The sequence below is a fragment of the Nicrophorus vespilloides genome, unplaced genomic scaffold, assembly GCF_001412225.1.
Source record: "Nicrophorus vespilloides isolate i.1.1-1 unplaced genomic scaffold, Nicve_v1.0, whole genome shotgun sequence".
Classification (NCBI taxonomy): Eukaryota; Metazoa; Arthropoda; class Insecta; order Coleoptera; family Silphidae; genus Nicrophorus; species Nicrophorus vespilloides.
This window is the reverse complement of record NW_017100088.1, coordinates 336,917-361,192: the sequence shown is the minus strand read 5'-3', so window position 1 is coordinate 361,192 and position 24,276 is coordinate 336,917. Positions and strand designations below refer to the sequence as shown.

Here is a 24,276-nt window from a genome sequence, read left to right as displayed (position 1 = left end):
AACATTTGTAGCATTCTCAATCAATTTTTAGATGTATACTAAGAATTCCTACTGAAAACTAAATTTAAACTGAAATGGAAAAAATGTTATGTTTTTACTTAATACAGTTTCTTATATTTTGACAAATTTTGTTTGTATATTTCTTAATAAATTTGTTAATAATGGTTTTCCAGTACAAAATGCGTGCATATTTGAAAAATTAGCAGACGCAAGTAAATGCAGTCCGTAGTTTGTTTCATTCCATGATTCCAGTTAGATAAGGATGTGGTGCAACGGAAACCCGACGCAGATAAGAGCCGCACGGTTTAACAAATTATTTACAATGGCGATAAATTGATACACGTGATATCAGCGAAAAACAACAACAACAACAATCGAAAAGAAGTTGTTGTAACAACGAGAAATGCGGTAATTGGATGAGGTCCAAAACAACAACAGTTGAAAAAAGCAGAACTGGACGTGCGTATATGTGTGTCCACGAAACGCATATGACTCGCGCTTTGCATTCCGAATCAACTTTTCTGCATTCCGCGGGTCGCGCTGCCGCTCTCGCGTCTTCTTCACATCCAGAAACGTAACATCACCGAAGGGCCCTCGAGTATATGTGTAAAAACTATAAATAAAGATGTACTAACCATCTGATGTTGGACATCCGGTGATCAGGTACCAAAATCCAAGGAGGAAAAGAATAAAGAAAACAACGAGAACGAAGTAAACAAAAGTGATGGACAACAGATTGAACAAGCGGTATTCGTCGAATGCGGTTCAATGTTGAGAGAACGAACGAAATAAAAAAAAAACGCGTTGTGTAATTACGAAAATGATACACAGTAATAATAGTAATAATAATAAAAGAAAATAACGCACACGGGGAAGTCGCGCACCAACTGATGAGGAGTATTCACATTTCACGTATGGAAAGTTTCCACGGTAGCGTAATAGTTTATGTACGGTTGCTGCATGTGCGAGTTCATAACTTTGTATGTATACTACTAGGGGAATGCTCGTCGAACTTGACTTGCCTTTGTGGAGCTGGTATATAGCGAGTAGCGTCGGGCGCGCACGTTCGTTACAGCGGTTTGCCGGTGACTGACTGTGTATGGCGAATACCGACGCACAACGCTACTACACGCGATTCCTCGGATCCAGTTCGTGGAAGGCAAACGACGGAGACGACGACGACTACGACGATGATGACGACGACGACGCAAGTCCGGACCTGGGCTTCTTTTAGATTCGAAAATGTTCACTCGACTTGACTCGCTCACTCGGCCGAGCGGCACCGCAGATAACAGCATCGGTTGTATCTGGTCTTGCTCGAGGTTGATCATTCTCTCCTGCTGTTGTTGTTTGCTGTTGTTGTGAGAGGAGTCAGTGCCTATGGAGATGAGCGGAGAAGACCCGATAACGACCTGCGGCGGATGTGGCGCGGCTCTTCGAAACTTGCTTGCGAGAAGGATGACCCTAATGGCTCATCATTAAGCTTTGTTATTACCGAACACCAGCGACGTAAGCTGAGACCAAGCTTCCCAGGAACGCAACGTCACTTTAATGAATCTTCCTTTCAGATGATGGAGGTGACATACGAAACCATACTACTTAAATTATCCATCAAATTTATTCAACTTTTGTATATCTTGTCAAAAGATACCGAAGCAATTATTGAATACACTGACTCGAGCAAACTTATCAAATAATTATGTTCATATTATCAGCAAGTTTAATAATTAAAACGAACTAACAAGAATTGAAAATTTAATTACAGCTTATCAATAATAGACTACATCAATTATTAAAATATTCAAATGTATTCAACGCATATGTTGACAAAAGATTTATTTACTTTAATTATTTAAAAAAGTTGAAAATTAATGACAATATTTCCTAAAAACTAATAATTTTCTAAAATTCTATTTTTTTTTGTATTGTAAAATATGTAACAAATATGTCAAAACATAAACTAAAATCAGCCAAAAAAATTGTCTTCATCAAAGGATTTGTTAAGTTATATAACCTCATGTTAATAAAACTATAAATATAGTAACACTATTTTTTTTAATAAATAATCAAAAAATATATTTATTGTATTTTTTCATTTTTCAACAAAAAAATTGCTGCACTATAGACTTAATCACTACATAAGTTATAAGTTAAGCCTAACTCAAATAATCATTATCTAGTAAACTAAATACTATATTCATAGTAATCATGACGTACTTAAGAAAACAGTTTCATGGGTCAAAAATATGATTAAAATTTATGAAAATTACAAGAATAACTAAAATATATATAGTAAAATAAAATTATCATCCATTTTAATGAGTCAATATAATATATGTACTTAACTATGATTAAATAACTCAAAAACTTATTTTCCAATTAACAAAATTGTACGTTTAGATAAGCTGCACTGCGTACGTCAAACTTCAAATTAAATAAATTAATATTAAAAAGTTCAGTAATTCAGATAAAAATTAATTTCCTAATTAAATAATAAATATAAGTGATATTTCTCAATTAAGATTTGTATATTTATGACAAAATACTAAAAAAAAATTTTTTTTTCTTGAAGTTTACATTTAAATAAATAAATAAAATGTCGAATATACTCAACTACATTATTCTAATGTAATTCAAAGAATGGTAACAAGTCACATTTTATTTATACCACGTAAGACGAAATGGTAATTAATAGGAGTTCAACAAACTGCAGAAACTCAAAACTTGATATCACTCATTTACGGTAACAAAATTAACTTATTTAGTACATAAAATTATTTTATTTTATATAAAAGTTAAAAGGATTCCCTCGTAACTAAATAAATATAACTAATTGTAACTTTAATGAAATCTTGTCTACAAGAGTGAAATTCTGTGTTGAATAAAGTAAATGTTACTGATTGCAATAAAAGCATAATAATTACATAAACTCAGGTTATTAAAGAGATCAAGATATGCTTATAATATTCAGTTTTAGTTCTGCAAAAGACGATTCCAGATAGTCATAGCATATATAAGTCGTTAGAGACTATCTCGATCTGTAATTTAACGAGTACGTTAAATTACAGATATTTATAAAGGAAAAGAATATTGTAATAGCGTTAAGGCTTTGAGCAACGCTTAACTTGACTTTAAAGTAGTAAAATAATTGGATTAGATGCATTCCGATCTAAGATTAATCATTTAAGAATAAAATAATTTAAATTGTGTTCATTTTTTATCAAATCTTGAAGATAATTAAATTAAAACATAATTTCGAAATTACTTAAATTTTGATTTTTGAGAGTTGTCGAATTATCTATAAATTAAAAAGAAAGAAAATAAAATACACATAAAAACAAAAAAATCTTGAATATATTTCAATTATTACATAATTTTTAATAAAGATTTTGTTTAATTACTATACGAAATTAGGAAAAATGTGCAAGTGCAATACAATTATGACATAATTCCAATTGAACTTTGTTGTTTTTTTTTTGTTAAGATTAAAGTGTGTAAGCTTATTGTCTAGATGCGATAAAGATGTATCAATTAAAGCACTTACATCAGCGGGCACGTACATAATTTAGTTCCATTCGTTACATAAAGTAAACATAAACAACAAGCAGAAAAACTTATCAGGTTCATTATTTATACCATGCTTTTATTCAGACGACAGTTCAGGCGATTTTCAGACAGAATAGAAGGCGATATATTGTATCTATGACAGCATTACCCATTACCGACTTACAATTTTTTGTTCTCTCTTTCTCTCTCTTTCTTTCACACACATTTTCTCGCTCTTTATTATCTGCTGTTGTATATGGACTGAAACGTTATAAAGTACGTTCAATGGAAGAGAGAACTGTAGGAAAAATATTGCGAGGCGGCACAATCTCTTTCGGTGCGCCTCTCGCAATAATATTTCTTTATCCTAATTCAGTGTGAATGGAAGGAAAGGAAGATGCGACAAAAAAAAAGATAATAATAAAAGGAGAACATCAAACACGTCGAAGGAGAGAAAGGATAAATGCGTGTAGACCCATTAGTTCGTTCGTTGTTCGCGCAGACTGAGAAAATAAAATTTAATTAGTCTTGTTGTTTTAGGTTACACGGAGCTAATTATTATGTTATTCAATTCAGAACCTCAGATGACGCTCTTCTCCGTCTCGCATGTAGTTTCATAATCGAATGCGAAAGTTTGGTAATTGTTGATACAGCATTTCGCTAGATAAGCTTTATTTATATTTCTGTCTAAATGAATCATATCATTAAGTTTTTTTTTCAATTTGCAATTATCCTACATTATCAACTACGCTTTTCGATGAGAAAAAATAAACATAACAAATTAGTTACTTAACTTTATAAATTTTACTGTGTTAAAATGAAAAAACGTGATTTTTTTTTGTAGCGAATCACTAAATATTTATGTTCAACATTTGTAATTGTTTTTGAAACATTTAGAATTATCTAAATGCAGTTTTTTTTTTGTTCATAAAACTTTATGTAACTTTTGTGCATTAATTTAAACCTTTTTACATTCAAAGGATAACATTTGATTTGTATTTCTGTGAATTTCAAAGAAATAGTAAAAGTATATAAAGTAAGTACATTTCTTGTACAGTGAAACAAAACAATTATGTGTTATAACATAATTTATTTATTTACTTTTGTTTAAATTAGTTGAGTAATTTCATAAATTTTACAATGTTAAAATGAAAAAAAAAGTAGTGAATCACTAAGTATTTAATTTCATCATTTTTAGTTATCTTTAAAAGATTTGAAATTATTTAATTACAGTTTTTTTGTTCATACAATTTGATTTGTATTTCTGTGAATTTCTAAGAAATAGTAAAAGGATATAAAATAAATGCATTTCTTGCTTTACAAAGTGCACAGGGAAACAAAAAAAAATATATATTGGATATTGGTAACTAGATTTTACTTGAAATAAGATCAGATAGGATACAGTCTTTGAAATGAATACTTCAATTCCGTAGAATTGCAAACAGGAATTACCACCATTCTCCTATTAATGCACGCAAGAAGCGGTACTTCATACTTATCCAACCGGGATATCCGGCTGCGTGGGCGAGAGAGCGAGGGGGTTCTTTCCTTTTGAATGTTGCATGCACATTCCCTGCTATTTTTAGGTAATCCCCGGGAGCGTTAATTATTATAGCCTTTTCATAATATATTAATCTTCGCGTTCGTTTAGTGCCAGCTCCGAATATCATTTGCTTCGCCCGGAATTATGCATTGCCTAATACACATCTACATAATCCAGATGAATACTAACATACATCTACTACCAGGGAAGTTGAAAATAAACATAAACATGTAACGAAAATAAATCAATATTTGCCTTCAAGTCGTAAAGTACAGGGGAAATAAAGCGTAGTTTTACCTGGTAAAGTACTGTTAATCCCCGATAAGCGGATTATTTAGGAAACGTACAGAACGGACGATATTTTTACAGCGAATGAAGCATATGTTTTGGTAGAGTGAGCGGCTTTAACGAAGATCCGTTCCTATTTCGGATGATATTTGGAAATGTTTATCTCGTATTGACGCACGTCCACTTAACGTCCTCATTAATGACATCTGTTTTGCTGTTCTTTTAAATGCATACAACAAATTGCAATTGCTTGCATTGACCATACCAAGGTACATGAACTTTCACTTCCATAAAAAACAGTGACATTACTTACAAGAGTCAACTTCAAAATTCACAAGAAAAAGTATGTACACTTACATTGTACATCCAGACAACAAATTTAAAAAATTTAGTATCTTAATAATCTTTAGAAATAAAATTTAAAAAAATTTAATAATATTTATCATAATTTTACAAAATGAGAGAACTAATTTTAAACTATTTTTTTTAATAAAAAAAAATATTGTTATGAATTTTATATCAAATTTCTACCCTGACATTAGTGAAGTTACTAAAGTAATACAAATCTATTATCAACTAAGTAAGTGTAAATTGAATGAAATCCAAATTCTTTTAAAAATCAACATCAAAATATTATAAAAATATTTTTATCAAATGATCTAAAATATCAAAGTTTTAGATAAATTAAATAACTGCCATTTATTAACAATTCATTAAAGGACTTTTCTATGTGATTTGTAAGGGATTCCTGTGAGGTTTGTTTCGTATTAATGGACAAGTTGAACCATTAATCAACAATTGTAATGTATTTTATAACATCTCTTTTTAGTTAAAATAGTGAAGTCATTAACTTCTAACTGATCTATTATTTTCAACATCCAACTGTCAAATCATTGCAATACAAAAACTTACAAATTATCTAAAACTTACAAAAATAATTAATTATTAACATTTAATGAATGGGATTTTCTATGAGATTAATTTGAGAATATATAATGTATTTTGGGAAGAGAGTGGAACCGAAATTAATTTCATTCCGGTTTACGGTTACGTTCCAAGTAAATGTTTATCGTTCCAGATTCCGTTTCGGTTCGTCCAAATATTTCGGTTCAATTTAAATTGGTCAGTTAAAATTTAAAATCGAGTCCAATATCAAAATTTTGATTTAATTTTGTTTACCAAATTTCTTTACTATTGTTTTCAATTATAAAATTAAAAATACAAAAGAAATAAAAGTTAATTGGTGACTAGGTCACTTTGTAATGTTTCTTCAGTCATGATTACAGTAATATCCTTATTAATCACTTTAATTTGAGTTTGTTCTAATGTTTGTGCTTGCCCTTACTTCTTCAAATTTGACTACCGTCAAAGAATGTACATGAAAGAAAGCGATTACGAATTAATGAAAAATGAACCGAAATTTCGGTTTCGGTTTTTCAATTGAGCAATTTTTCGTTCCGGTTACAGTTACGATTCAGTTAAAAATTCTAGTTATTTTCGGTTTTCGGTTTACGGTTTTCGGTTCGGTTCAGGTTCGACTCTCTGATTTTGTATCATATCGTCAGTTACAATAGTGGAGTTACTAAATTATTACTGATCTATTATTTTCATCATTCAAACGTCTAAGATCAATGAAATACAAAAACTTATAACATAAAATTTCATAAAATGTAATAAAAATAGGGAAACTTTATATAACTTTGAAAGATACTTAAATACATTTTATTACATTCTTAATAAATAAGTTGTAACATTTAATCAATTTGTATTGAATTTCATTTAAACTAATCAAATTACGAAAAGTCTCACTGATCCATTATATATTTTATTTATTTTTTCAAACAAACCCAGATTCACGTAATCACTCGAACCGTAAGTGTAAAATCAATCAATACCAAACCAAACCAAAAAAATAAAAAACAACAACGTAAATTTAATCTACTTATCGTCCGTATTCCAGTTCATTCCAGCCATTTTCAATAGGCCACGGACTTTAACGTGATCTAAGCAGGATTCACAGTTGAATTCTATCGCGGAAAATTTATTGCACGCGATATATACAATTACGAAACGTGCGCACATTTTAAATTGAAACATATCCACTTTTTGCCATTCAAAGGCCTCCCCTGTGCTTATATCCACACTTTGTTCGCACTTTTTTTGCTTCAAGTATAAAGCAATTACTTTCAACATACTTTTTCCTTTTGTCTCCTTTCTACAGATAAGACAATTGCGAAAAGGTGTCGGAAAATGCCGTATTTATATAACACTTTGTTTGTATTCCCTGAATGAAACGTTAGACCATAATAATGACTTTATCTTGTGTGTATGAATGAACTGATAATCGTTTTTTTTAGTCTATTACACTATTTTTTTATATATCAATTATCTAATAACGCCAGATAAGATAGATTACGGGAGAAGAGCAATCTCGAGATTCCGTATCCGTATTGACCTATACTCTCACTGCGCCTTATATTTATTGTATGTTCTTTGCCGGAGGTCTACGAAATAAATGTATTACGTTTTAGACCATTAGATTCGTATCTATACCACGGGCATAGGAGAGTCACGGATTTAATCCTTCCAGGAACACATCTCATTGTTTATATATATCTACGCTCTCTAATATCTAATCGATCTAATCTATATAAACAAATTGTAACTGCGAGGTTCACGCCCATACAGAACAAAAGAAATACAAGAAAGTGGTGATATCCGCATTTGTTAGAAGTTTACTTTTTGAACTGTCAAAAAACAATAAAAAATCTTTAATAATCATACAAATTGTTGCTGTAACACATTCATTATTTCATATTTACAATATTATTTTAATTTTATCAAAAAATAGTTTACTTTTACTGCTTAACTATTGATTTTTAACAGAAATATTTTAACTCAAAAGTTACTTCAGTAATTTTATGAAATATATTTAATTCTATCAAAAAATAATTTACCATTATTGCTTAACTATTGATTTTTAACTGAAAAATTATAACCCAAGAGTTACTTTATAAATCTTATAAAAAATATATAATTTTCTCAAAAATTAGTTTACCATAATTGCTTAATTATTAATTCTCAACAGAAATATGTTAACTCAATAATTACATCATCAATTTTATGAAATATATATAATTTTCTCAAAGATTCGTTTACCATTATTGCTTAACTATTTATTCTTAACTTAAATATTTTAACTCAATACTTTCTTTGTTAATTTTATCAAAAATTAGTTTACCATTATTGTTTAACTATTGATTCTTAACTTACGTATTTTAACTAAATAGTTACTTTATTAATTTTATGAAATATATTTAATTTTATCACAAATTTGTCTACCATTATTGCTTAACTATTGATTGTTGACTTCAATATTTGAACTCAATAGTTACGTTAATTTTATCAAAAATGAGTTTACCATTCTTGCTTAACTATTGATTTTTTAACCTCAATATTATAACTCTATAGTTACTTTATTAAGATTATAAAAAAAATATTGAATTTTCTCAAAAATTAGTTTCCCATTATTGCTTAACTATTGATTCTTAACTTACATATTTTAACTAAATAGTTACTTTATTCATTTTATGAAATATATTTAATTTTATCACAAATTGGTCTACCATTATTGCTTAACTATTGATTGTTGACTTAAATATTTGAACTCAATAATTACTTTGTTAATTTTATCAAAAAATAATTTACCATTCTTTCTTAACTATTGATTTTTTAACTTCAATATTATAACTCTATAGTTACTTTATTAAGATTATAAAAAAAATATTCAATTTTCTCAAAAATTAGTTGACCATTATTGCTTAACTATTGATTTTTAACTTACATATTTTAACTAAATATTTACTTTATTAATTTTGTGAAATATATTTAATTTTATCACAAATTTGTCTACCATTATTGCTTAACTATTGATTATTGACTTAAATATTTGAACTCAATAGTTACTTTGTTCATTTTATCAAAAATGAGTTTACCATTTTTGCTTAGCTATTGATTTTTAACTTTAATATTATAACTCAATAGTTACTTTATTAAGATCATAAAAAATATTAAATTTTCTCAAAAATTAGTTTACCACTTTTGCTTAACTATTAATTTTTAACTTAATTTTTTAAGTCAATAGTTACTTTATTAATTTTTCAAAAAATATCTAATTTTATCAAACACTAATTTACCATTATTGCTTAACTATTGCTTTTTAAATTTAAATACTATAACTCAATAGTTACGTTAATCATTTTATCAATATTTGCTGTGTTTCATCCTATCACCATGCAAGTTCTTAATATACGCAAATCGCACTTTATTTTTTCTTTCAATTCACTACTGAAACGTGCGTAACTTTCCGTTGACTCTAAAAATATATGCCCATTTTCATATATCGCGAATAGCGCAGAAAGTTGATGATTAAATGCAAACTGAAAAAAAAAATGTTTGGTGATAAAAGGGGTTGACCTTTGACATCGCGCTTCCTTGAAGACAGAACACTGATTCATTTCCACCAGTGAATGAAGTGGTGCAACAAAAGAACACCATAAAAAAGGCACATCTGCTATACTACGAAAATGATCATTAATAAACGCACAGCACGATATCATTATAGATTGTAAAATATATGATTATATAAGAAATGTGAGAGATGCAACAAGATTGATGGATTACAGCTAGTTAATGGATTTAGAATATCTTGAATTACATTCATCTTACAATTATCACATAAAACTAAGAGGAAATAGTTATCTTTGTAATGTGTTTTTTAAATGCGTGTTCTCAAATTTCAATTGTTATAATTACAGAAATAGTTCACATTTTTTTTCAATAACAAATTTTTATTGTTATATATTTCTTTCAATTTAAAAATAAATAAAGATTAATCGATTTTCAAATAGCAAAAATCACAAGTACACACAACAAGTAATTGATGAAAACTTTTAAAAAAATTAATAAAAAATCAAAATTAAACGGTTTCACTTTTCAAATCGAAATGTATAGCATTGACATCAATTATTGTAATGGTGTCATGATGGTGAAATAAAGGTTGCGGAGCACTGATCTAATGGATGTGGGACTACGAATTGGGACTTCTTGATTTGCTTTTGTATCGATTGCAAAATGGGTTTCATTGCTGTTATATTTAGGTTATTCATTAAGGCACACCACATAACTAATTTAAATTGGAACTACACATCAATACTTATACGTATATTTTCAGTTGAGCAATTTTTCTGACGAAATTTTCATCTTCAATTCCTTATAAATATCTTATGTAATCTATCATCATCATCTAATACTAAATGATAAAATTCTAGAATGTATTATAATATTTTATTTATTTTATATTTATAATAAATTTAATAGCAAATATAGAATATTATCAATTAATAATTATTCTCAATTACAGAAAATTTATTGCGCCATTTCCGTAACAATGTAATAACGAAATTATTTGTTAAAATTAAATTAAAATTTAACTATTAAGTATGTAAATTATATCAATTAATTAATATAATATTTCGTTTATATATGTTCATTTATTTTATTATAATAATTACTGACAGTTATGTTATATTATGTAATTAAATTTACAAAATTAATTGCAAAATATTATTTAATATTTCTGGAAAGACATGACAGGAAACGAAGTTATTAAGGAAAGATGAGAACTCAGGCTAAGTGAGGAAACACATAATGTTATAGTACATTTTATTAACAATTAACTTTTAATTTTTTTATAATTTTGATGAATATTTTCGCATTATTTTGAAATTCACTAATTTTACTTTGTTTATATTTATGCTCATATGATTTATTAATTTCTTGAGTATTTCTTCAAAATATGTATACATTTTTATACAATTTGAATACTAATAAAAATACATTTTGAAATAAAACAAAATAAATTCTAAATGGAAACTTTTATAAAATTGTGTTTTAAACAGAACTATTTACTTTTTTCTTAAAAATCTATACAATTTTCTTTGAAATTTCCATATTTTTCCATCTACTTCAACTATGTTCTTTATTATTATACATAATTTAAAATGAAAATTTTCTACTTTTAAATAATCATGATGAAATAATCTTACTAATAAACAAGTCGTAATTTTAAGTATTGCAACAGAATTCAGTATGAATCATACAAATGAGAATGTTAAGTGATAAATCATTTTTATATTCAGTTTTTCTTTCACTTTTCAGATGCAGTTTCAGTTTTATTAAATTATTAATAATTTTTTGACCTCTTCCATCTTTTCGTATATATATTAAAGTTTTCGTAACAATTTCTACGTTTTCATAAATTCTCTATAACTTCTTTAACTTTCTGTCTATTTTTATATAATTATATCAGTTTTTATATATTCTTTGAAATTTCCATATTTTTCATTTATTTTAACAAAGTTCTTAATATTACATAATTACATAATTTATTATCAAAATTTTCGTAATTTTAAGTATTACAACAGAATTTAGTATGAATCATACAAATGAGAATGTTAAGTGATAAATCATTTTTATATTCAGTTTTTCTTTCACTTTTCAGATGAAGTTTCAATTTTCTTATATTATTAATAATTTCTTTATCTCTTCCATCTTTTCGTATATATATTAAAGTTTTCGTAACAATTTCTACGTTTTCAAAAATTCTCTCTAACTTCTTTAACTCTCTGTTCATTTTTATAAAATTATTTCAGTTTTTTTCTACAAATCCTTAATAAGTTCCTTTGTAATTATTTCAGTTTTTATATATTCTTTGAAATTTCCATATTTTCAATCTATTTTAACAAAGTTCTTAATATTACATAATTACATAATTTTATATCAAAGTTTGCGTAATTTTAAGTATTGCAACAGAATTTAGTGTGAATCATACAAATGAGAATGTTAAGTGATAAATCATTTTTAATTTGAGATCTATTAGATTAACAAAGTAGGTTTTTTTTACAAAACACAATTTGTAAGTTACTATTCAAGGATTCAAAACGCAACTGAAGACAAATAATTAAAACGCAAGTATGCATTAAATATCAACAGTTATTATTGTTATTTCACTGATTGAATTACTCCAAGATGTATACAACATTAATTAAAATTTCGATAGTTCCAATGATCTAAATTTGTAATTTTAATTATTACATCATAATTGAATATGAATCATTCAGATAGTAATGTTAAGTGATACATCATTTTTGGTTTTTGATCTATGAGATTGACAAATAGCACTTAAAATTACGTTTTTTTTTTATTTATAAAATACAATTTGTATGTTGCTATTGAATGATTTAAAACACAACTAAAGACAAATCATTAAAATGCAATTATTACTGTTATTTCACAGCTTGAATTAGTCCAAAATGTGTATAAATTTCAATAATATTTAGATACTTTCAATGATCTAAATTTGTAACTTTAATTATTACATCATAATTGAATATGAATCATTCAGATGAGATTTTTGAGTGATAAATCATTTTTGGTTTTTGTTCTATCAAATTGACAAATAGCACTTAAACTTACATTTTTTTTTATTTGCAAAATACAATTTGTAAGTTATAGTTGAAGGATTCAAAACGTTACTAAAGACAAATTATTAAAACGCAAGTATGCAATAAATTTCAACAGTTATTACTCTTATTACAGTAATTGCTTGAATTAGCCCAAAATGTGTACAATTTTCATTAAAATGTCTATACTTTCTTTGTAAGTTGTTGTCAAATGATTCAAAACGTAAATAATTTTCATAAACATTTAGATACTTTCAATGATCTAAATTTTTAACTTAAATTATTACATCATAACTGAATATGAATCATTCAGATGGGAATTTTGAGTGATAAATCATTTTTGATCCATCAGATTGGCAAATAACACTTAAAATTACGTTTTTTTTTTATTTGCAAAATACAATTTGTATGTTACTGTTGAAGGATTCAAAACGAAACTAAAGACAAATCATTAAAACGCAATAATGCATTAAATTTCAACAATTTCAACAGTTATTGCTGTTATTTCACTGATTGCTTGAATTACTCCAAAATATGTACAACTTTAATTAAAATTTATATACTTTCAATGATCTAAATTTGTAACTTTAATAATTACATCATAATTGAATATGAATCAAAATACAATTTATAATTTGCTACGTCCAAGGATTCATAAAGTAACTGAAGACGGTAGGAATCGAAATTCCGACTATCAAAATCCGGACAATCATCATCCTGACAGTATCAAACTCCCAAGAAGCATAATCCCAACTGAAGACAAAACATTAAAAATAAAATGACGCATACGATTCCGACAATGAGATTTGTATATTATTATGATTACAGTGATGTTTTGAGTTAGATAATGCTGGAGTGTCAACGCAATAATCCTTCGTGATCCGGATCGTATGGCGTCTACACATACATAGAGTTGTTGATAAATATGAGAATGGAGTAGCGAAAAGTCTAAACGCGAATGTAATTAGAATACAATAGCAGATTATGATCTTTATGTATATATGAGGAGGAGAAGGAAGCGCGTTGTGTAAATCAATCAATCGGGGCCCGTTGTTCAGTGGAGATATCGGCGCACTGGAATCCGTAATGGATGGACGGCACGGCGAAGGCAATAAAATAATCATCGGTTGTTACGAGGAAACGTTAATTGCATACGTAGAGATTGTTAGGTAAGGTTAGGTGGCGCTAAGCAAATGGCATTGATTAATTATTTATTTAATCGGCGCGCTCGTTACATCACCAATAAATTACAACGTAATTGATGCAGGCGGCAAAAGAAAAAAAAAACAATATATGCATACAAGAAGCTGTGAGATGGAAGTGAAAGAAGAGATGCAATCATTTTGTAGTTTTCGGATGCAGATTCGATTCGATAACTTCCTTAACAATTCGTTATTTTTATATAATTATTTAAAATATTATTATCAAATGTTATTTTCATTACTAATACAGATCAAAAAGATTTTTTTTAGACTTTATGTTTTTATGCATATATTTAAATGCACAGTTTTTGATACATTTTAAAAACAATTCTTAACTCTTCGTTCTTCATATAATTATTATACAGTTTTTTTTATATAAATCTTCAATTATTTCAGTTTTCATATATAATACTAAATCCTCAATAACATTCGTAACTTTTTGTTCTTATTATATAATTATTTTAGTTTTCAGATGCAGTTTCAGTTGTCTTAAATTATCAATAATTTCCTTACTTCTTCTCTCTTTATATATATATATTTCAGTTTTCGTAATAAAATTCTAAATTTTATTAAAACTTCCATTTTTCATCTAATTATTTCAGTTTTTTTTACAAATGCTCAATAATTTCTTTAATTCTTAATAGTCTGGTTTCTGAATTACTTCCAAATATTTTTATTTCACTACTCAATAATTAACTTAACTGTTTGTTCTTTTTTAACAATTATTTCAGTTTTCGAATGTTATTCTAGATTTTTTTAAATTTTCTTTAATTTTCTGTTAATTTTATGTAATAAAATTTAAATAATTACATAAAAATAACTGTAATTATTTGATTTTTTCATGATTATACTAAATTGGATTGAAAAGTTTTTTTTAGACTTAAACCTTTTATGCACATATTTGAACGCATAGCTTTCAGGTAGATCTAAAATTACCATTAGAAAATTCCAAGAAATTAACAGCTGTGGACATGAGAAATTTATCGCTTGTGTTGAGTTTCCAGGAAAAACAAGTTAGAAACATGTTCAAGCATGTTACAAATACTTTTTTTTAATTAAATACTAAATTAATGAACATTAGTATTTCTACATATTTCAGATTAAATGCGCTATATTTATAACAAAAACTGAAAAATTCATATAAAATGATATTTTTTTAAATTTTTATATGTAAATATTTTTAAATCCAAATGTATTTTGGTAATTTAAAGAATAATACTTAAAATAATTTAATATCATTTACTACTAATCCTTCAAAATGGATTATCCAGTTTTAGGATAAACTTTGAATAAGTTTAGCAACAATCTCACCAGTTTCCTTAACTCTTTAACAATTTGTTCATTTATTCTAAGTATAATACTTTTAGAAATCAAGAGATGAAGTATTACAACTGAGACATTTTTCTGCAGCATCGCAATTTGGGCTTCGGCGGAAAGCCCCGCCGTTGTGATCCGCCTTTATCCCGGCAATTCCACGTGGATTTGCATATCATCCGAACTAGTCTAGACGGCGAATCCTTATGTAACGCCACACCACATTAAGCAAACATAATAAATAAAATGATAACGTGCACGATGCGATGCAGAGCGCACGTTTTGATTAGACCTTATGATGATGATGATCATGACAATGATGTTTATTGTCGCGTTTTGTCCGACCAAAACCTATTTATTAGTCATTACTTAATTCCATCACAGTGGAAAGATTTCGCTCGATTACATTTACCGTACGATTAGTCATATGGAGGAGGCTGCGTTTCGCAAGATCCAGTCAATTGGATGTAACGCATAAGTGTGATTTCCTTTCCATTTTTGTTTCTTCATTCTCAACTACAACATATAATAATATACAAACAAACAAAAGTAACTAAAATGTAAAAGCGTTTTAATTGCCATTTGACAAAACTAAATAAATGGAAACGGAATTGCATAATGATGACTTTCCATCTCGACGTCCGGATGAGTCACTGTTACGCCTGTCGCAGTCGGAAATTAAGACGCGAAAAAAATAAAATAATAATAACCTCACACAATGTGTGTGTAATGATTACATCCGCAATGTCTAATAAAAAAATACTGGCTTTCCAGAAATATTTGCAGCAATATTTCATTCCATTGAAAATTGAGTTTAATAAATTATAACTAACTCTAATGCATTAATTCAAAGAACTACTATTACCATCCTGTATTTCATACATTATGAATACAAAAGTTTAAACTTGTTATTAGATCTAAAATCTATTAATATTTTAAAATTCAATTAAAACGTATATTATAAATGTAAACTAAATATTTTGAAGTTCGAGATGAAATATTTGAAAGTCTTCTTCGATTCAAACAAATATAAGATTTTGTAATTCATTTCTCAATTACGAATAAAATATTAATCAAATATATTCAAAATTTGAACATCAAATATTTTAAAATTTGTAGTTAAAATTTTGGCAGTTATTTTTCAAATCTTACAGTAATTGAAAACATTGTACAAATGATATATAAACTATATTTAAACAAAATTTAAATAAATTTCATGAAAAAATGGTTGAAAATGTATAAGTATTTTTTAATTAATAAACGTTTTTTAACTCTCCGTTACTCGCGCGGCGTCTGAGAGACCTTAAAACTAGAAAGGTGATAAAACCTTCACCAATGTACCTTCTTCATACTGACTGATGATACACATAATTTTAGAATAATTTGTCTAATAGATTTTGCTAAGAATATATTGCTGTTAATGTTCTTACCAAAGTCTATTAGACGCCACGTGAGTATAGGTTTCATACTATTTTACTTTACCCTTTTTGAAAACAGGTATATTTTGGTGATTTTAATTAGCAATGGAATCAAAGACAAACAAAGATATTTTTTTACATATTTATAAAATAAACATGCTTCGGGATAATATGTTTTAATTTTCCTCAATGTAATCAATTAATTATTTATATAAATTAATTACTAACGTTATATTTAACGAAGTTTCTCAGACGCCACGCGAGTAACGATATTACGAAATGCCGCACGAGTAACGGCTTTACATTTGTTCAGACAGAAATCATGAAAAGCACATAATTTTAGAATAATTTGTTGAAGTCTAATAGACTTTGCTAAGAATATTTTGCTGTTAATATTCTTAGCAAAGTCTATTAGACGCCACGCGAGTAGTGATTTTATACTATTTTACTTTACCACTTTTGAAAACAGGTATATTTTGGTGATTTAAATTAGCAATGGAGTCAGACAAAGACAAACAAAATTATTTTTTTACATATTTATAAAATAAACATGCTTAGAAGATAATATGTTCTATTTTTTTCCTCAATGTAATCAATTGTATATTTATTGAAGTTTTTCAGATGCCACGCGAGTAACGATGTTACGAAATATGCCGCACGAGTAAAGGCTTTACACTTCTTCACACAGATATCATCTTATAAGTACATATTTTCCAGTTGATGCAACACATAAATGATTCTTATATAAACAAATACCAACAGTACTTTGTATTACTCGTATTTATAATAGTGGAAACGCTCCACCTTGAAACCACTATCGCCAGGAAACTTCTTTGTCGAGTTTGTTTTCAACGATACGAATTATTATATTGCAATTAACGATAATTGCATAATTGAGACATTTATGTAATTGCAGCGTCTATTGCCATTATTATAAGGCATATAAGATTTCTGCGCGGGGTTTTCTTTTTTGTCTGCGGTCTGCGTTGTATATGTACGTACATACGTACGTTCGGTAATCGTTTGCTTGAACATTTACTAAACACTACCGGACGAATCCATCATTATGCATTTACACAGTTCGAGCAACATTCTCGCACTTAATGATACGTCTCAATGAGATTCATTCAATCCTATTTTTATATACTTCAAGAACGTTTTTACATTATGTAGGATGATTATGGACATCTCATTTATTGATCCTAGATTTTCTTATAAGATCAGATATTTGCATGTAAATTGATGCTGCAGAATATAAACAAAATAAAAAATACTATTATATAAGTACATTATAATGTTGTACTAATATAAGTAATAATTGAAAAAAAAAAAAATTAATAGACAAAATCAAAAAATCATAATTTTTAAAGTTATTAATTAATTTTTTTTTAATTGAATTAAAATACTGAAGGCAGTTCTTTGACTCTCGTTGGAAAGTCTGTATATAACAGTACTGTATGATACTTTGCGAACATGATTCATTGATTTCGCAGAAAGAAAACTAACTGAATTTTTAAATTAAGTTCTGGAAAAAGTACTTAAAACGAATTATTGTTAAACGCAATGAATACAAATGCATTTGAATCATATTGTTTCTTATACATATTTGTTCTTGAAATACGTGACAATCATTTCAAAATTACTTACAAATATAGTCAAAATGATTTCAATTCCGTTTTCATTTTAAGAAAGAAAAAAATTTAATTAAGAGTTGTAATTTTTTATGTGTAGTTTTATAGTTTTTATTGTCATTAAATCGCATATTTCATGGAATAAATATTCTTATTTTTATTTATTGATTACGAAAAATTATTAGAAAATCTGTGTGATAAAAGTATTTTATATGTTTTTATGTACAAACATGATTCAAAACCTTCAATTATTGAATTTATATAATATTAATAATGTTTATTGTAATAGTGAAATAAATAATAACAAAATAAAATAATTACTTAATTCTAATTAGTAATAAGAACTATTTTAAAGCTATTCATTATAGTTTACATAACTTCAATAATTGATGTATTTTGAAAATATGTTTTAGATTTGTAAAGTATGACGTTTGTTGACATTAGTTGCTCGATAAATTAATTTGTTGTGTTCACTTTTCCTGGAGTTTTACTTATATGGTATTGCAGAAAGCTTCTACAAACAACAGTTCTTTGACTCGAATTGAATAGGCTATATACTATAACAGTAATATATGATTCTTAATGAACTCGATTAATTTAAGAAAATCATATTGATTTTTATAACTGAAGTACTTAGTTATATGAAGAAAAAAGTATAAAATATAAAAATCTGTTTATTATTTGTAAACTTTTGCAAAAATCTATTAAAGTTAGTCAGTCAATCTTTGTGAATTTGATTAATTAATTAAATAAAATTCTAATTTTCTATGTATTTTGAGAATAGAATTAACAAATTGTCAACTATAAAATACTGTAGATACTTTTCTTGGAGCTGATAGGTCGCGGAAACGCCGTTCTTTCGCAATTAAAATGTTGTAGAAGGAATGAAACTTGCTGGTGTAACAACTGTTCAATACTGTAGGCTCGCGTGGAATACAAGGAGGAGCGAGAAGTCGGGGGGAAAGAGAGGAAGAATAATAAAAGGAGAAGAGAAAGAAAGAAAAAACGTACACATAGTATGTGTAACGGTACTAGGCCACGAAAGTTATTTACCCTTGACATTGGTTTCGTGGAGAACGAGAGGACGCCGTGTGGAAGGATCGCAGGTGATGAAGAACAAGATGAAGAGAGGAGGTGCTGAGGATGATGAGGAAGGCGAAGTGGAGGATTCGCATCCGCGGTTCTGCCGTCTTGGAATGTTGTCGAAGAAGCGGGACCGGCTGTCGATGGAGAGAAAGAGGAGAGACAGAGAAAGAAGGAGATTGCATGGGGGGCGGCAAAAAGTGTGCTGTATTAATAATATGTAGTGCGAGTTTGGTAGCCGATGGCAAGGTCAGTTTCATGGCGCCAACTGAACCCACATTACGAGACCGCAACGACCGGACAACCTGCAAAGACACAACCGACGACCAGCAACCATACCAGGGAACCATGATACCCAGACGCAGACCCGTGCGCTACAAATTGTCCGGCGAACAACGCAACAGCACCGATTGCATAACTCTGCGGTCCGACGGCGGTTCTCTTTGCTTTCTAAGAACAACAACACATCATTCAAATGAGAGAAGACGAAGAAAAAAATGTATAATATCGTAGAGAAATAGATCTGCAGGTATACATGTCAAGATCACAGGCATCGACGAATTTCTAAAGAGCGACAAACGAATGAAAAACATCTAAAATTCATTCGGAAAAGAACCGCAACATCCTGACCTCAACCTATTAACAAACATAAAACATACACTAACAACTTGTTTCATGTTTTTTTAAACAATATTCTTCAGAATTTAAGATTGTTAGACAATTATACATAAAAATAACATTTCTTTAAACACTTGAAACATTTAAAATCCCAATATTATCAAAATCCCGACTCTGAATACCCCAACAGTATCAAATCCCGAACATTTTAGCACATTTTGGCAATCCTCTGTCTTTAATGCGGTGAAATTTCTCAATGCGCCATATTTAATTTTATAATTAGGTAATATTAATAAATATTCATTTTTATATATAAGTATAAAACACGGGTTTTACTCTGAACAATAATATATCGATGTTCCTTTTTTTTTATTTACGTAGTAAGTAATAACACTGATTTTTTAAATTCATTTGTTTTACATATAAAGGGTGTCCCAAAATTAACGCAAGATTTGAATTTGCCGCCATTTGTGCAGTAAAGTGTTGGCAACTCCAAACAAAATCACAATCTGAAGACTAAAAACTGTTTTCTATTTTATTCTTGCGTTAATTTTGGGACATCCTTTATATCAAATAATAAAAGATACTGTCGGGATTTTGATAATATCAGAATTTTGGGGATTGTCGGGATTTCAACTGGAGGAAATTTGAGTGTCGGGATTTCGATATAGACCTACTAAGATCTTGTATTAAATATTCATGTAAAAACAATCTTATAGGAATAAATAATTGATTGAAGATTCAATGAATTAAAAAAAAAAACAAGATTTCTTAAGAAACATCCATAAAAACAAACAACTTAATTTATTTTTTCTTAAAAACAGTGTAATTATTAATTAATATAAGACTAAATCACTTATGTAACAGAATTAGCGAATGTAATTTGTTTGCATGGTATTGCACATGTTTTAGAAATATGCTGGAAACAACAATAACAATAATCAATAATCAATAATCCCCTTTCCGCATACGTAATTATCTAATTGGAAACTAATTGTTCCATCTCAAACAAGCTTCTTCGGAGAACCGAAACACCGGTGCACACAAACGGATTGCATAATTCCGTGCACAATTGTTTGTTGCATAACGTTCGAAGAAACGGACTACAATTGATTGTTATTATTGGTTTGTTCGTGCTGAAAATAAAACAATTTTCAACTATAATTCACTCGTTTGATCTATGATTCAGTGATTTTATTTCCTGAAGAAAGTGAAATGCTTTAAGAACATTCAATCGATAGTGAGAATAAAATGATTCATATCAATTGTGTTATGCAACCTGATTTAGTGTTATTAGTTTACTTACATTATTTTAATCTTTAAAAATAATATCGAATACAATAATTTATTATATTTTTCAATTTGTCCAATAAATTGATTATGGAAAATCTGTTTTTTTTAAGATCATCATTTTTTAATTATAAATTATAATTTGTTTCTTTACTTTTTATATAACAGTTCATACTTGCATGAGAATTTGTATTTATCTGTAAATTTAGATTCATGTTTTAAGAAATACAAATTCTTAGAATCGTATAAATTTCACAAGTTATATAAGTAATAATGAAACTTTGTTGTATTGGAATTTAGATTATATTTTATTCACAATCTGTAAAGTAAATTTAAGATCGCGGTTGACATTAATTGGATAATCTTTTTCGGTGGATAGTTACCATTATGATGGTTTGAACATTAGTATTACTTTGTATATAAGTAATTTACCGATAATTCCGAACATTTCCCTAGAAGCCAGTAGAGTTTTCTAAACTTTATTTCTAATTGCTCCCTCTTAGCTTGAATGTAATCTTTCCAGGTGAATCTTCTGTCTAGATGCATGCCTAGATATTTGACTTTTGTTGGGCAGGTGTCTTTCTTTAGCGGTAATGTGATATGCACGGATTTCATTTCCTTAACTGCTATTCTCCATTTTTTAAGCCATTCTTGCAGCTAATCTAAATTTTCCTGTAGATATTCGGATGCTACTGCTGGATTCTCATCTGATGCAAAGATTGCTGTGTCATCAGTAAATGTTGCAATCGTAGTATTGTTCGTTTTAGGAATATCTGCCGTGTATAGAAGTAGTTGTAATTAAAGAAATAAATATTAAGCATTCTAAGAAGAAAATTATAGATTTCCGTTCTTCCTATAATTTTATTGACTTTAATTAAGCAATAAACAATACTAAAATTAAATTAGATTTTGTTCCTCAAAAAGAAACTTAAAACAATTTAAGAAAATTGCGTAACAAAAAAATATGTTTACATACTGATAAATAAATTTACAATAAAAACGTATAAGACTGGTGCATTTTTATAGAATATTTTATGATAATTCAATTTAAATTTATTCGGACTGTGGCCAGACGTGCAAAAATATGTGCGGTTTTAAAGTATGTGTGTCCTGTGCACTTTATTATTATTATATTTATTTTTTTGTTAAGTAGACACTAGCATAACAAGTATTATATAATTTACATAACACCACCAACACAAGACACCGGCTCCTACCTACAATGTACTCCATTTTTGGTACGGCAATAAACATGGATAACGTGTAAAACACGATCGTATCTCAAGTTGAAATTATTTGAAAGGCGTTGCACTTAACAATTTCCGTGCTGCATAACTTTACAAAGAAAGAAATAACAACAACAAAAATACAAGTAAATGAAACAGATATTTACATTCAGATAAAACGAATCGTTGCGTGTCACGTTCACAATGAAAAGGGGCTTCTGTCAATCAGGTATCTTCAACTATACAATAATATTGCCTCAGACTAAGATAAATATTTAAGAATCTCGTTGGTAGATCTACCTGGAAATACCACGAAGTTTCGGATAATCTTACATGAAAAGTAGCACGTAGTCAGAAGAAGTGAATACTTGTATGTAAACAGACAATTTTTAACCCTTTTTGGAAAACACAACACCTCGAATAACGCGGATTTATTATAGTACGGTTTGAAAACAAACTAAATTTTAATTCAGCAAACTTAAAGTAAATTAAAAAAAAATATATTCCTCTCTACATCTTTCTTTCCTGTTTTTGTTTCAAGGTTTAAAGTCCGCGATTATTGCGGAATTATGCACTAAATTTGTAAATTTGAAAAAGATTAGTTTCCTTTTGTAGACAAGATTATAAACGACAAAAGCAGACGAAGTTTACAAACAGTTGTAAATAGTTAAGTAGATAAAAAATAAATGAAATTGAAAACATTTTCTACAAAAACTTTGAAACAGTTTTATGTAACTAAGCGAATTTATCATATTTTTACATAAACGTTCAAATTTTATTTTTGTGTCTGTAACCATATAAATTACTATTTAATTAACAAGAGCGCGCAGATGTTTACTCAAAAGATTAATTTGGAGAACATTAAATTAAGTAAATTTATGCAAGTTATTTAATTTATCACAACGAACATTTATCAAAACGATTTTTTCTAATGCGTTTATAAATATTTAAAGTGTGAATTTTCTTCGAGCAATTATTCTTTTCTAACAAAATAAGTTAAATATTCATATAGAATTTTCTTTTTAAAACAAAAAATTTTCACTTAAAAGTTTTAGATTTTTGTATTTCTAATCGATGTAATTATTATTTAAGTAAATTAATTTAAGTAAGTTAATTTATTTCGTAACATTTATAAAAAATATTTTTTTCGTAAATTTATGTATATTTAATATGTGAATTACCTTCAGACAATTTAATTTTTCTTTTCCGAATGAAGATAATTTTTTTCATAAAAATATAAAAAAAATAATTAGAAAAAATATCTTAAAACAACTTAAAATATTTCAAATAGATTCAGGTTTTTGTGGTTCTGGTCGATGAAATTAATTATTTAATTAACAAGAGTGTGTTCATGTTTAGTCAAAAGATTAATTTGGAGACTTTATTATTTGATTCAGTAAATTTATGTAAGTAACTTTATTTATTATGTAACATTTATCAAAACGATTTTTTTTTTTAATTGTTCATAAATCTTTAAAGTATGAATGATCTTCGGGGATTTTTTCTTCCAAAGGAAAATAATTATTAATAAAGAAGTTTCTTAGGAAAACAAATAAAATTAGAAAAAAAAATCCTCTTAAACAAAAACTTTAAA

General features: G+C 27.7%; 1 protein-coding gene across 10 annotated transcripts in view; it reads right to left on the bottom strand.

Annotated features, from left to right (window-relative positions):
• Positions 1-24,276, bottom strand: part of LOC108567417 (dual 3',5'-cyclic-AMP and -GMP phosphodiesterase 11) — a 182,912-nt gene that overhangs the window by 43,114 nt on the left and 115,522 nt on the right. The window contains exon 1 of one of the 10 annotated variants that reach the window (XM_017927865.1): positions 636-832. The exons of the other annotated variants lie outside the window; for them this stretch is intronic. The gene's annotated coding sequence lies outside the window, so the exon portion shown is untranslated. Of the gene's footprint in view, positions 1-635; positions 833-24,276 lie in introns of those variants that run through there. 10 annotated transcript variants of the gene reach the window in all.